Below are 14,116 nucleotides of genomic sequence, written 5' to 3' on the forward strand. Positions count from 1 at the left end.
TAAGCATGCTCTTCTAGGCTGACTCCCAGCCCTGACTTGAAACCATTAGCGCTGACTTGCTCTGTTTTGAGAAAAACTTTCCAACCTTTTGCATGAGAAACTAGAAAAAGGAATGTATGCCATGTAACTGGATTACAGAAATGAGTTAATAGTCTGTGATAAAAGATATATGAAATATTTTCTTACTGAATTAATATTTTTGTCTTGAAGCATTTTCTAGTAATAGAATGTATTTGTCTTTTTTCTTGGTGGTACCCTCTTAGCATACATCTTTGCTACCCTTAATATCCTAAACAAATCACCTTTGTCAGTTAATCATAGTTGTGCAAAAATTGTTAAATAATTCTTCTGATTTGTCTTTATTAAAGAAAAATTTGAGAAACATTAAGTTTGATGTGCTCCTTTGCAGGTTGATGTCTCTAAAATTCATTTATTTAGAAAAACATAAGAGATAAGTGTAAGTTTAATGTTTTTGCTGTGGGCCTGAACTCAGAGAAATAAGGATATAACTGGTTTTTGGCCAGAGATCACAGATTATAATATCTGTAATTTTATACAAGGGGAAAGAGAGACAACCAAGATTTTTCTGAATTCATTTTTTTAGAAAAGTAAACATTCTTATTGTCTTGAAGATTCCTTTCTCTTCTAGACATATAATTTTCATTTTTAAAGTTCCATGAAGTTGAATTAGGTGTCTTCCAAAGATGCTTTGGAGGCAGAATTCCTTTATTTTCTACAGTTGTACAGTAAACCTAATTCTCTTTCTCATATAAAGAAGTTCCTTTCTCTTGTCTTGAGCAAGGTGTAATTAAAAAATGTTAGGTTGAGCCATATAAAAATGCTATGTCTTTGACCTATAAGGAATTTTATATGACTCAGTCTAGTATTATAGCTGCCTTTTTTCTTTCATTTCCTGACAAACACACCTGAATCAAAACAGATGGGTGTAGTTTAATTACAGTAGTCATCCAGATTATTTATTTCATCAGTACTTAGTTGTTTGACATTTAATACCTGACTTTCTGCTTTATGCCACATCTTAAACAGGTTCTTGTCATTTCCCCTAACTTCTCCCAAGTTGGTTGTTGGTTTCTTGAGAGCAAAACCAGCATTGCACATTTTATGTTATATAAACAACACTAGCTAACATTTGTTAAGTACTTAACAATGTACCAGGCACTACTCTCAGCACTTTGTATGTAATAACCCACTTATGCCCTCTGTGTTTGTGTGATAACTAAGGTACATGATGTTAATAAAGTACCCTAGGTTACACTGCTAGTAGCAGAGCCAAGACTTGGACTCAGACTAGTTGCAAAGTCCACACTCTAGCCCATTGTACTGCACTGTGTTTCACCCTAGGAATACAGATATTTCTATATCTGTATTCTGACTACTGACTACTCAGAGTTTCCCTGACTAGTACTAAATGTTTTTGTTAACTTCATTTCAAAAACCCAGCATCCATCCATTCAACAAATTTTGAGTGCCTGTTAAGATTTAGGCACTGTGTCTTACATTGCAATTACCTGTATCACATACCAAACTAAGCTGCTCAGTGGCCTAGACCTGAATATGACACAATGCCTTTCCTTAGGATTTTATGATTTGATATGGATAAACAAGCAGATAATTTTAATATGTAATGACAGAAGAACAACATACTAAAGGCACAGAGGAGCAATTTCTTGCTTATTTCAAGAAAGCTTATACAAACAGAACTTTTGAATTGTGGTTTTAAGTCAGATTGGTAGAATGGTGGGGTAGAGAAGCATCCAGGCATCAGAGCATTTGCAGAGGCTGGGAGGTGTAAGGAAGAGAGAGGACATGTTTCGGTGCTAGAAGAGAGGATAGCTAAAGAAAGATTAGGCTGGAGAGATTGTTGAGCCATCTGAGTGTCTTTGTACGCTCAAAATTCACTATAGGCTGTGGAATGGCTATTACAAATACACAATAAGAAGGTTTTCCTAGCAAAAGCACATCTGTTACCCAAACTAACTTTTTTGTTGTTGGTCACCTAGAGATGTTAGCGCAACATGTAATGCAAATGACCCATGTTAGAAACCACAGTTGATAAACTTTACTGTCTTTTATTCAATAAGAATTATCAGCTGTTTGTGGTCCACTAATGTAAAATCATGCTAAGTACACCTTTCTAAATTGTTAACAGATCATAAAGTACTAACGGATGCCCTTACACCTTCAGGGTTTTTCCTTATGAAGATGTTTTTCCAAAGAAATCTAGTTGTCTAGATTGAGGGCCAACTTGATTCCTGGTTTATAGATAGATTTGATGACTTTGCTGAGCTCAGTAATGCTGAAGTGGTTAGGAGGGTGGGCTGTGCATGTGACACTTGACAGAGCACAGTAGATGGAACACTGCCCTGCCTGTATCATCTGCCTTCTGCAGTATGCCAGAATACATCTTATAGACCTGTGTTCATGTTTTGATTTTTCCCTTCCCTGGTACAAGAGACAGTACTCCATGCACTGTAAGAACTGCCTATCTTGCTCTGAAATCCACCAGACCTCAACCTTTAGTTCCCTCGGTGTTCAATATTATTCTAATTCATACCACATGATAAACACTCTTCTGTCGCCCATGTATTGTCAGATATACTTTACCTACAAGCACATTGTATATATCCATACTCTGTTAGTTTTACTAGACCACTAGATTCTAGGTCATTATAGAGTAAATGTATAGTTAATAAATAAATGTCAGTACTTGGGTGCTGGAGTATCCAGAAATCCTCCTTGGCACTAGGTAGACATAGTAGTAATCAAATACCCATAGAAATCATCCTGTAGGGGGAAAATGGAAGAGCCCCTTAAAGCAGAAAGAAAATCTTTTTTTCACTTAGTGGAGAAAAATGCAAGGGGGAAATGTTAACTTTGAGACATTATAAAACACCAATTCACAGGCTTTTTCACAAAGACTGAGTATACTGTACAAATCTAGCTTCATCTTTTTAAAAGCCACTTATACTTGTTTACCTACCCTCGTCACATTTGCTGCTCTTCTTTTTGTCACATAGTTCTTTGATCCTGTCTGCTCTTGCCTTCCCCATCTCCCATTTGAAACCTCCCTTGCCAGCTGCAATGAGCTTTCCAGGATCAGCTGGCATTCTTCCAGGGGACTAGGCTTCTATAAGTTCCACACACAAGAAGAATTTGACACTTTTGGAAATAACTGAGCAGTTAAAGGTTAGTGTTGAAAGGGACTCTTAAAGAGCTTTAAATATTGGTAACTTGCTACACTGACTCCAATTTTATCACTGACCCTTTGTGTGTGTGTGTGTGTGTGTGTGTGTGTGTGTGTATCCTATTCCTTTTATGTGACATCATTCAACAAAAGGTGCTATCAGAGAAAGAATATTGGTTTGTGTGGCAAAACCTTTTTTCAAATATATATAATGGTTGTTAAAAAGCAGAGAAGATTTGTCTTAACATTATGCTTATTTAATTCCTTAATTTGGATGATTCCTCTGAGCTCACACTCTTCTGTTATTGCTAGAGTTCTTGAAGAATCAGATTATGAGTTTATAAAACCCCAAACTGAAAATGCCATCTCCTTGGATGATGCCAATCACTTTGCAATCCACAAACCACAACAAGCTCTAAGTTTATTCTAGCTAACCCCCAAACCAGGATCTCACAACTGGCCAGGTCAAAATTACTGGCTAACTTTTTTAAACACAGAAGTTCTGTGGACTGACCCCTGGAGTTTCTTTTTTTTCGAAACGGAGTCTCATTCTATCACCCAGGCTGGAGTACAGTGGCGTTATCTTGGCTTACTACAACCTCTGCCTCCAGGATTCAGGCAATTCTCCTGACTCAGCCTCCCAAGTAGCTGAGACTACGGCCAATGCCACTGCACCTGGATAATTTTTGTATTTTTTGTAGAGACAGGATTCCACCACATTGACCAGGCTATTCTCAAACTCCTGACCTAAAGTGATCCATCTACCTGGGCCTCCCAAAGTGCTTGGATTACAGGTGTGAGCCACCACACCCAGCCTGACCTCTAGAGTTTCTGATTAGAGAAAAGCCCAGGGATCTGAATTTTAAACATTCTCTCCCAGTGACTCTCATGATCCAGATGTGATTGTCCCTGCCCTAAGCCAGGGGTATGCAGCAGTATCATCTAAGGAGTTTAATAGGCATAGAGGTGTCTAGGCCCCACCTAGGAGCCGTGTATCCCAGACAAGTGGAACAGGGACTATACATTTATAATAATCCTTGTGAGTGATTTGACATACATAGGGTATTGAAGATCCACCTAAACCTTTTCAAGAAATGTTTTGCCACTCTTGGGAAAAAATTCCAGCATTTTTCCCAAATAAGACAAAAGTAGATGCCAACAATGTGCACAGTTGCAGTTCTTTAGCATTTTCAGCAAATTCTACTGCCATTTTAGTACAAACATTCTGTTGTTTTTATGAATAAATACACCATATCTGCATCTCTAACATACTATTCCATAGTAACTCCCAAACAGAAGTACTTCCAAAATTAAAAAAATAATATAATACCAGCTGGGCAATATAGTAAGACCCTGTCTCTTCAAAAAATAAAGAACTAGCCAGGCATGGTGTTATGTGCCTGTTGTCTCAGTTACTGGAGATGGGGGTGGTAGTGTAGGGGAGCTGAGGCGGGAGGATCACTTGAACATAGGAAGTCGAGTCGTGATTGCACAACTGCAGCCTGGCCTGGGCGACAAAGAGAAACTCTGTCAAAAAAAAACAAACAAACAAACAAACAAAACAAAAAAAACCTGTAATTAAAAACCCTTCCATAAGGACAGAGAAGCAGAATTGTATTGTGGAAAGAAAGAGACTAGATATAAATTCACTGCCACTCACCAGCTGCGTGGTCGTGAATGAGTCATTTAGCCTCTCAGCTTTAGTTTCCACATCTGTAAAATACCTACCTGGGAAGGATTTAAATGGTACAATGAATAGAAAGTGTGTGGTATATAGTAAGTATTCGGTAACTCTTCCCTCAGAATCACCAAAAAAATTCCCAAACTATGACAGGAATTACATTAGAATTATATTAATGCAACCTATTATATTTTTCATTTTTATGCTATGGTTTTCCCATTTCTAACAGTTCTATCACATTTTCTTATTTTAAACTATTTTTAAGGATTACAGATTCTGAAAATTTTGAGTAAAAATATAAAACATTAGTTCCCTTTTCTCTTTGTGATGTTAATAATATCTCTTTCCTTGAGCACCTCCCCCACTGTGGCTTTTCTGCGGCCAGCAGTTCTTGGCCACTGAGATAGAGAAGATCCTTCCAACATTTCCCACCCAAGGACATAATTCCTACTCACTTCTTCCAAAGGCAGAAGAATCCCTCAGTTTGCAGCTTCCAAATTATCCATGCCTGTGGTTTTTTTGTTGTTGTTTTTTGTTGTTAGCCAGAACTCAGACAATTCACCCTCTATCCCACCTCCAATAGTCTGTAGTCACTCAGTTTTCAAGCAAACAATGGTTTATCTTCCCTTCTGGGAGTGAGAGATTTATAGCATGTAACTTGGGCCCTATTTGTTTCCCAAAAACATTTTGGGAGTTTCTCTCCTTTTGCATGTATTTAAAAGAGATTAACCTGAAACACAAAATAATTTGATTTTTCTAATTGTGTAACTTAGCTCCTAAGAGCATTTCACATTCCACTATCCTGGTAGACCTCCGTGCTGAAAAATTATAGGCACAGGACGAGTAGTGGCTTATGATTCATAAAAAACTTTAAACTGTCCAGAAACAAGCTCCCAGTTAACTGAAATGGGAAGGAAATCATCCACTTAGCTGCATACGCATTTAAAATGTTGCAATTGAGCTAGGTTCCTTCATCAGAACCAAAACTCTAAGCCAGAATAGTTTCACTTACAACTAGAAATTGCAGAACACATGTGTTTAGCCATAGTTAAATCACAGGTGCTTAGCTCTAGTTTTGGATCTTTTTTTTTTTTCCTTCAGACAGAGTCTCACTTTGTTTCCCAGGCTGGGGTACAGTAGCACAATCTTGGCTCACCACCATCTCGGTCTCCCGGGTTCAAGCAATTCTCATGCCTCAGTCTCCTGAGTAGCTGGAACTACAGTTGCCTGCTACCATGCCCACCTAATTTTTGTATTTTTAGTAGAGATGGGGTTTGCCATGTTGCCTAGGCTGGTCTCGAACTCCTCACCTGAAGTGATCCACCTGCCCTGGCCTCCCAAATTGCTGGGATTACAGGTTTGAGCCACCATGCCCCACACGGCGATTTGGGTCGTGTTGCTCCAGGCATTCCATACAGCTTTCTTAGCCATTGTCATTTTCAAAAGAGTGTGTACGATGTTTCTACAGTCAGTTGCCAGGGTTTTTTCTAGGCTTATTCTTTTTTTTTTTTTTCATTACAGTTTAAATGAATACGTTCACAAAATAAACCTGGTTATCTTTTATCTTTTCTCCTTGGCTAGAACTTCCCAGTTATTTCAACTGAGTGAAGTTTCTAATTCTAATTCAATCCTCACCCTAACCTCCTTCCCCTAAGAGGAGGGTTCCTATGCTCCGTGTTCCCCCTTCACCCCTGCAGAGCCGTCTCCTCTCTTTTCCACACTGCTGTTTGCCATAGCAAGCTGACCTTTGTGGATGACACATTTGGGTTCCCTTGCTTCCAGTGGAGTTCAGCCAGTGAGGGGCATTGGCAGGAGTAGAGAACCAGAGAGAGGACCGGGGGATTAATCCTCAATCACTCCCTATGGGCTCTGGCTTGGCAGTGGTTGCCTTCCTCTACCAAATGCCAGTGTTTGCATAGGGTGACCTGCTCTAGAGGCATTTCTTAGAGTTTCAACAACCGCTGCCTGCCCTTGCCCTGCCATTATCGCCACTGTTTCACCATCCCTTGTTGGGTTCCATAACCCTGCTCACGCGTTTGTAAATAGTGCTTTCCTTAAACTCTGTTACTTTTCTGAGGATGCTGCTTCCTGCCGGACTCAGGTTCTATGAGTCTTGCTGGTCCCAAAGCCTGAGGTGTCTGAGCACAGGATGCAGTTGAGCTTTGAGAAACTGGGGAAACTGCAGTAAATCCAGAAATGAGGGATGAGGATGATGTAGGGAAGATGTACGAGTGGAGTGAGGTCAGGGGCACAGCATTGGTTGTCTGTGACAGGTGGGAGGGCCACAGACTCAGAAAGCTTAAGCTTTCACAAGACACTTTTCTTTTGGAGAAAAGTGAAAGGAAAAAGGGGATAAGCATGAGCTCTCAGGTTATTTTCTGCTGTGGGCAAATTCTCTTGCACACAGGCAGTAGGGAAAGAAAGCCAAAACCAAAGCACAACTTGTCTGAACAGTCCTGGTGGCCTGCTTTGCCCACTCCCCATGGTGGTCATTTTGTGCCTTCTCTACTCTCCACAAGTTCCTAATCAGTCCAGATTCTTTTTCTTAAATAACAGAGACCATCAGTCATGAAACCCCTCCACTTACAAACTTTGAGTGCTGCCACACTCCCGGGTCTCATACACATCCCTCATCCTTTAAGGCCAGCACCCAACCTGTGCTCATGTGCCCTTTTCCCCTTGACCATTCCTGGACATCTTCCTATCAATTATTCCTTCTGGCCTTTTGCTCTCCACTTCCTTCCCTTTAGCCTGGCAGCCTTCTCAGATATACTCCATGGAGAGACAGGCACTCCCTGCACTGGCTCCTCCTCACATGAATGCCTCCTTTTTCTCTCCTTCCACCTCTAAACTTCAAAGAGTGGTCTATCCTTTCTTTCTCAACTCCCTCCCTTGCCACCCATGCTTCAGCACGTTGCAATCTAGCTAGGCACATCTGATGCAATTAGGACTTACTTTTCAGCAAGTCTGCACCATTTGGTACTGTTGACCAATTCATTTTCCTTGAGTTTCTCCCTTCCTTTGACTGTACCTATCACAATGATATCTTGGTTTTCCCAATCTACTTTGTTAACTTTTTGTTCCTTTTTGGCCACTCTTTACATATCAATGTCCTGCAAAGCTCTGCCCTCAGCACTCTTCTGTTCTTTAGATGCTCTCTGGCAGTAACCCAGCCACAAACAAAACTTCCCCTCTGATGATCCCAAATCTATATCCTCAGCTCAGACACCTCTCCTGAGCTTCAGATGCATTCTTCCACAGGTCTACCTGTCAACTCCCAAAAGGTATCACAGACATCTTCAAAAAGAACTTCCCACCTTCTAATTCTTCCTTCTCCCATGTTATCTGTCTTAGTCAGTAGCTTCAATACATGTGGTTACTCATGCCATAAACCTGGGAGTAGTCCTTCTCCCCTCTACTTATGAACCTGCCCCAATCCCCTGCTTCTCCTCCTCCTGCTTCTCCTCTTCCTCCTCTTTCTTTTCCTCCTCCTGCCCTCCTTAACTACTGCTCAGCCCTGGTCCTTATAACCTCTTACCCCAATCTTTCCAACAGCCTCCCTAGTAGGTCCACTCCTCCCCTTTGACACTCTTCAAATGTATTCCAGGTGACCAGAACAATCTTTCTAAAGCACAGAGCTAATTATCCTCTCCTCTGCTAAACACCTTCAGTGGCCTTCCTGCTGCCTGAAAGTACAATCTCCTCAATGTCATCTCTAAAACCACCTTTCATTTGGCTTCTGTTGGCTCCTCCAACTTCCCTTCACCTTCCCTGCCCTGCATTTTACCCTCCAGCAACACCAAGCTGAGGCCTCTGCAACTTTGCTTATCCTGTTCCGGTCTGGAATGTCACCCGTATGTCATCCCTTCAACTTTCCTATTAATTGCTTAAGGCTCAATTTAGATGCCCCTTGTCCAAGATACACTTGTCTGGTATACATGCCCTTTTCCTTTCTTACAACTAGATCGCTTTTGTCACCGCTACGTTGTAGTTACATATGCAAAAGAGTGTTCTAGTTGAGCCCAAACTGGAAGTCAAAACTGGTGGACCAGACACCCTCGTGGACTCTTATATTTCCATGAGCTGATTGATATGCATGAGGGTACGTGGGAGAGAAACAGTAAGTGTGGGATGGAAGACTGAGAGAAGAGGGAGATAAAAGGAAATTTTTTTAGGGGGGGGTGTATGCTTTCTGCCAAGCCCCTTGAAATGTTTGTTAGTCCTGATGGAGAGATGAGTTACAGATGTTGTGAGACTCTGGGCTCAAACAGAAAGGGAACAGCCATTTTGGGGTGTATGGAGGCTCCCTTATGTAGATGTGACAACAGAGGATGTTGACAAGGGAGAACCAGGGCAAGCTGAAGGGTGGGGCCAAGTGTTGGTTAAAGCCGATGGATTGGTTCATGATTATATGCCAAATATTCCTTGGGAACTCCAAGAAGTATTTGAGAGATGGTGGACGGGAGGCAGGACTAGATTACAGCTTTGACTCGGATGAATGAGCAGCATGAGGAGGCTTGCATCATGAATTTTGCTCCAGAATGACTGCAGGAATAAATCAGGAAATCTGAGAGGACTCACAGACTCTCTGAAAGAAGTGGGTTGCTCCTGTGGGACCTGGGAGACACCCCAAATGCTGTGCTGGTATCCACAGCTGAGAGACCCATAGATGGTTTATATCACAGGGCTTTGTGCAGACAAACCCCAGTACCCGTGGGGAGCCTGGTAGACTTGCTGGGTGGTTAGATCCAGAAGAGAGATAACAATCACTACAGCTCAGCTCCCAGGAAGCCACATCCATAAGAAAAGGGGAAGAATACTGCATCAAGGGAACACCCCATAGGACAAAAGAATTTGAACAGCAGCCTTCAGCCCTAGACCTTCCCTCTGGCAGAACCTACCCAAATGAGAAGGAACCAGAAAACCAACTAGGTAATACGACAAAACAAGGTTATTTAACATATGCCCAAAATCACACTAGCTCACCAGCAATGGACCCAAACCAAGAAGAAATCCCAGATTTACCTGAAAAAGAATTCAGGAGGTTAATTATTAAGCTAATCACAGAGGCACCAGAGAAAGGTGGTGAAGCCCAATGTAAGGAAATCCAAAAGATGATACAAGAAGTAAAGGTAGAAATATTCAAGGAAATAGATAACATAAATAATAATCAAAACTTCAGGAAACAATGAACATACTTATAGAAATGAAAATCCTCTGGAAAGTCTCAGCAATATAATTGACTAAGTAGAAGAAAGAAATTCAGAGCTCGAAAACAAGGTCTTTGAATTAACCCGATCCAACAAAGACAAAGAAAAAGCAATAAGAAAAGATAAACAAAGCCTATGAGAAGTCTGGGATTATGTTAAACAACCAAACCCAAGAATAACTGGTATTCCTGAAGAAGAAGAGCAATTTAAAAGTTTGGAAAACATATTTGGGGGAGTAATTGAGGAAAACTTCCCTGGCCTTGCAAGAGATCTAGACCTCCAAATACAAGAAACACAAAGAACACCTGGAAAATTCACTGCAAAAAGATCATCACATAGGCATATTGTCATCAGGTTATCTGAAGTTAAGATGAAGGAAAGAATCTTAAGAGCTGTAAGACAAAAGCATCAGGTAACCTATAAAGGAAAACCTATCAGATTAACAGAAGATTTCTCAGCAGAAACCCTACAAGCTAGAAGGAATTTGGGCCCTATCTTCAGCCTCCTCAAACATTTATCAGCCAAGAATTTTGTATCCAGTGAAACTAAGCTTCATATCTGAAGGAAAGATACAATCTTTTTCAGACAAACATTGAGAGAATTTGCCACTACCAAGTCACTACTACCACATCTAAAAGGAGCTCTAAATCTTGAAAGAAATCCTGGAAACACATCAAAACAGAACATCTTTAAAGCATACATCTCACAAGACCTGTAAAACAAAAACACAATGTAAAAAACAAAACATATAGGCAACAAATAGCATGATGAATGGAGTAGTACCTTCCATTTCAATACTAACGTTGAGTGTAAATGACCTAAATGCTCCACTTAAAAGATACAGAATTACAAAATGGATAAGAATGTACCAACCAACTATCTGCTGCCTCCAACAGACGTAACTAACACATAAGGGCTCATACAAACCCAAGGTAAAGGGGTATAAAAGACATTTCATGCTAATAGACACCAAAAGCCAGCAGGAGTAGCTATTCTTATATTATACAAAACACACTTTAAAGCAGCAGCAGTTAAAAGGCAAAGAGGGACATTATATAATGATAAAGGGCCTTGTCCAACAAGAATATATCACAATCCTAAACATATATGCACCTAACACTGGAGCTGCCAAATTTATAAAACAATTACTAATAGACCCAAGAAATAAGATAGACAGCAACACAATAATAGTGGGGGACTTCAATACTCCACTGACAGCACTAGACAGGTCATCAAGGCAGAACATCAACAAAGAAACGATGGATTTAAACTATATGCTGGAACAAATGAACTTAACAGATACATACAGAACATTCCATCCAACAACCACAGAATATACATTCTACTTAACAGCACATGGAATTTTCTCCAAGATAGACCATATGATAGGTCACAAAACGAGCCTCAATAAATTTAAGAAAATTGAAATTATATCAAGCACTTTTCAGTGGAATAAAACTGGAAGTCAACTTCTAAAGGAACCTCCAAAAGCATGCACATAAGTGGAAATTAAATAACCTGCTCCTGAATAAGCACTGGGTCAAAAACAAAATCAAGATCAACTCCTCCAGGAAAAGAAGCAAAAAGAAGTTCAGACACTTTTGAAAATGTAGCAAGTGAAAACACATCTGTAAAAATTAGTGAAAAAAAAAAAAAAACAGGAAGAAAATGCAAGCCCATTCATGCTGACTGGGAAAGAATGGAAGAAAGTGATGTAAGAACAGCTAAATCAGGAGACAAAATAAGTACTCAGCAACATGAGGCTATTACAACTACAGCATCTTCAGAACTTTCAGAGAAACCAACTGAGTTGATCACTTCTAAAATGATAGGACCACTTAGTACCCAGCCCTCTGTTGAAAAAGAGACCTTGGCCGCAGAAATTTAATTGAAAACTCAGACAAAAGGAAAGCTGTCTTATGACAAAAGAAAGAAATCAAGAAGTAAAGCCATCGATTCAGGTACTTCCAACATTGTGCATATTTGGTGTCTAGAAGGAAAGAAAACCAGTGACATCATGGAGTTGAATATTGTTTTGCATTTGAGAAAACCCTCCTAGCGTATAAACAAAGAATATAATCTAAAATTCATAAGAATGTCATCAACACATTTTATTTTAATATTAAAAATAAAATGTTTAAAGAAGTCCAGATGTTGAAAAATTTGAAAAGGAAGAATGCTATGATGATTTCAGATATCAAGAAGAAAAGGCAATGTTTGATTGACGTCCAGGGTGAACTGCTTCGGTGATAGCCACAGCTGAAACAACTACAAACAAAATGTGATGAATATAAGGAGAGAAAGTCTTCCCTTAGGAATGCAGCATATTTCTTACCTAATTTAAAACAGATTTATCAAGATTATTCAGATGTTCAGGAGAAAGAACCAAACATAAAGGAAACGTATAATTCATCCAGCCATCCAGCTCTGTTATTTAAAGCAAGAAGGCTTTTGGGAGCTGAAAACCACCTACAAAATATCAACCATCAATTAGAGAAGCTCCTTGATCAGAAATGAGAGGTGCAACCTTCTAAAATGTGTCTACAGAAAGATTAGTCTCATGCTACTGTCTGTTACTTTCTGAAACTATACTCTCATAATTTTTTTTTTTTGCAAAGAATGGCCTAGTTACCAGAATCTAATATTTGTCATTCAAATTAAATGACTGTGAACAATGTTAAATGACATCCATTTTTCAAATAGTTTTAAAGGCCACGATAATCTTTTCTGGCTAATATCTTGAGTAATAAATTTTAAAATGTTGACATCATCTCTTATCAGCCTCAGATATTAGAGTTTTAATAAATAGAAAATGAAGTTGAGTGAACATTGACTAATTTTGATTAATAAGGAGAATTCCACTGAACTTTAGTACACCAAAGCTAATTTTCAGTAAAACTGGTTCATAGAAGTAAAAAGCAAAAAACTGGAAAATAAGGTGATAAACCTTAGTTTATGTAAGCAGGTTTAATAATAATATATTTGTTATTGAATCTCACAGACATCAGGCAAATTATAGCCTGGTGACATAAGTGTCCATAGTGAATTAGGTACTTGTATGGTACTTCTGTAATTAGTTTATCAAGAATTCATCCACTTCATTGTTGCAACTGAGAAGACTGTTCTCTGCAGCTTTAGCTAATTCAGCATCTTCAGTAGCTTCTAAAATATAAGCATTTTCAATGCCATCATCCCAGTCAGTGTCAGCAGATGCACCTGTTTATAAGGATTCTGGGTTTCATTGCTCTTAATTTCATCTGCTTCACAGATTCTAAACTCCTCTTCCTTTATTTCAATGGAGAAGGGTGAGAGAGAGTGTGGGATAGGAAAATAAAGGCTGTTTACTCAGAATGTGTGATTTCACCATATACTCTCTGTTGAAGTAAGGTGTTAAGTAACATATATTAGAAGCTGAGCATGCCTGACATCCCAACAATTTGGGAGGTCAAGGTGAGCAGATCACTTGAAAGTCAGGAGTTTGAGATCAGCCTAGTCAACATGGTGAAACCCATTCTCTACTCAAAATACAAAACTTAGCCAGGTGTGGTGGCAGGTGCCTGTAGTCTCAGCTACTTGGGAGGCTGAGGCATGAGAATCACTTGAACCCAGGAACTGAAGGTTGCAGTGAGCCAAGATCCAGCCATGGCACTCCAGCCTGAGCAACAAAGCAAGACTCTGTCTCGGAAAAAAAAAAAAAAAAAAAAAAAGGTAAGAGATATTAAAGTGAATGCACTGGAAGAATTGTCTCCAATATCTCACCATGGGAATGAATACCCTAATTCAAACATTGCCACATTATAGCTCAGAGACACTTGAAACTCCAAATTTGAAATTACTTGTAATTCTGTGGCACATACTTTTCAATATTCCCCCATGGGGGTAGAGTAAGGGTGAATTTAATTTTTTAACAACTGGACAGTCCAGCTGAAGACAAATCAGAAAATAAATTTGCTACCTTGACAATGGACTTATTTCCCTAATTTTAAAGTATTTAGAAAATGATGAACATGGATTGAAAAA

General features: G+C 39.5%; 1 pseudogene; it reads left to right on the forward strand.

The window, feature by feature from the left end:
* The first annotated feature begins 7,082 nt into the window (after nucleotides 1-7,082).
* LOC116525004 lies at nucleotides 7,083-12,613 on the forward strand (annotated as a pseudogene).
* Nucleotides 12,614-14,116: the final 1,503 nt, after the last annotated feature.

This window comes from Sapajus apella, unplaced genomic scaffold (assembly GCF_009761245.1).
Source record: "Sapajus apella isolate SASKATOON/1434 unplaced genomic scaffold, GSC_monkey_1.0 scaffold47, whole genome shotgun sequence".
Classification (NCBI taxonomy): domain Eukaryota; kingdom Metazoa; phylum Chordata; class Mammalia; order Primates; family Cebidae; genus Sapajus; species Sapajus apella.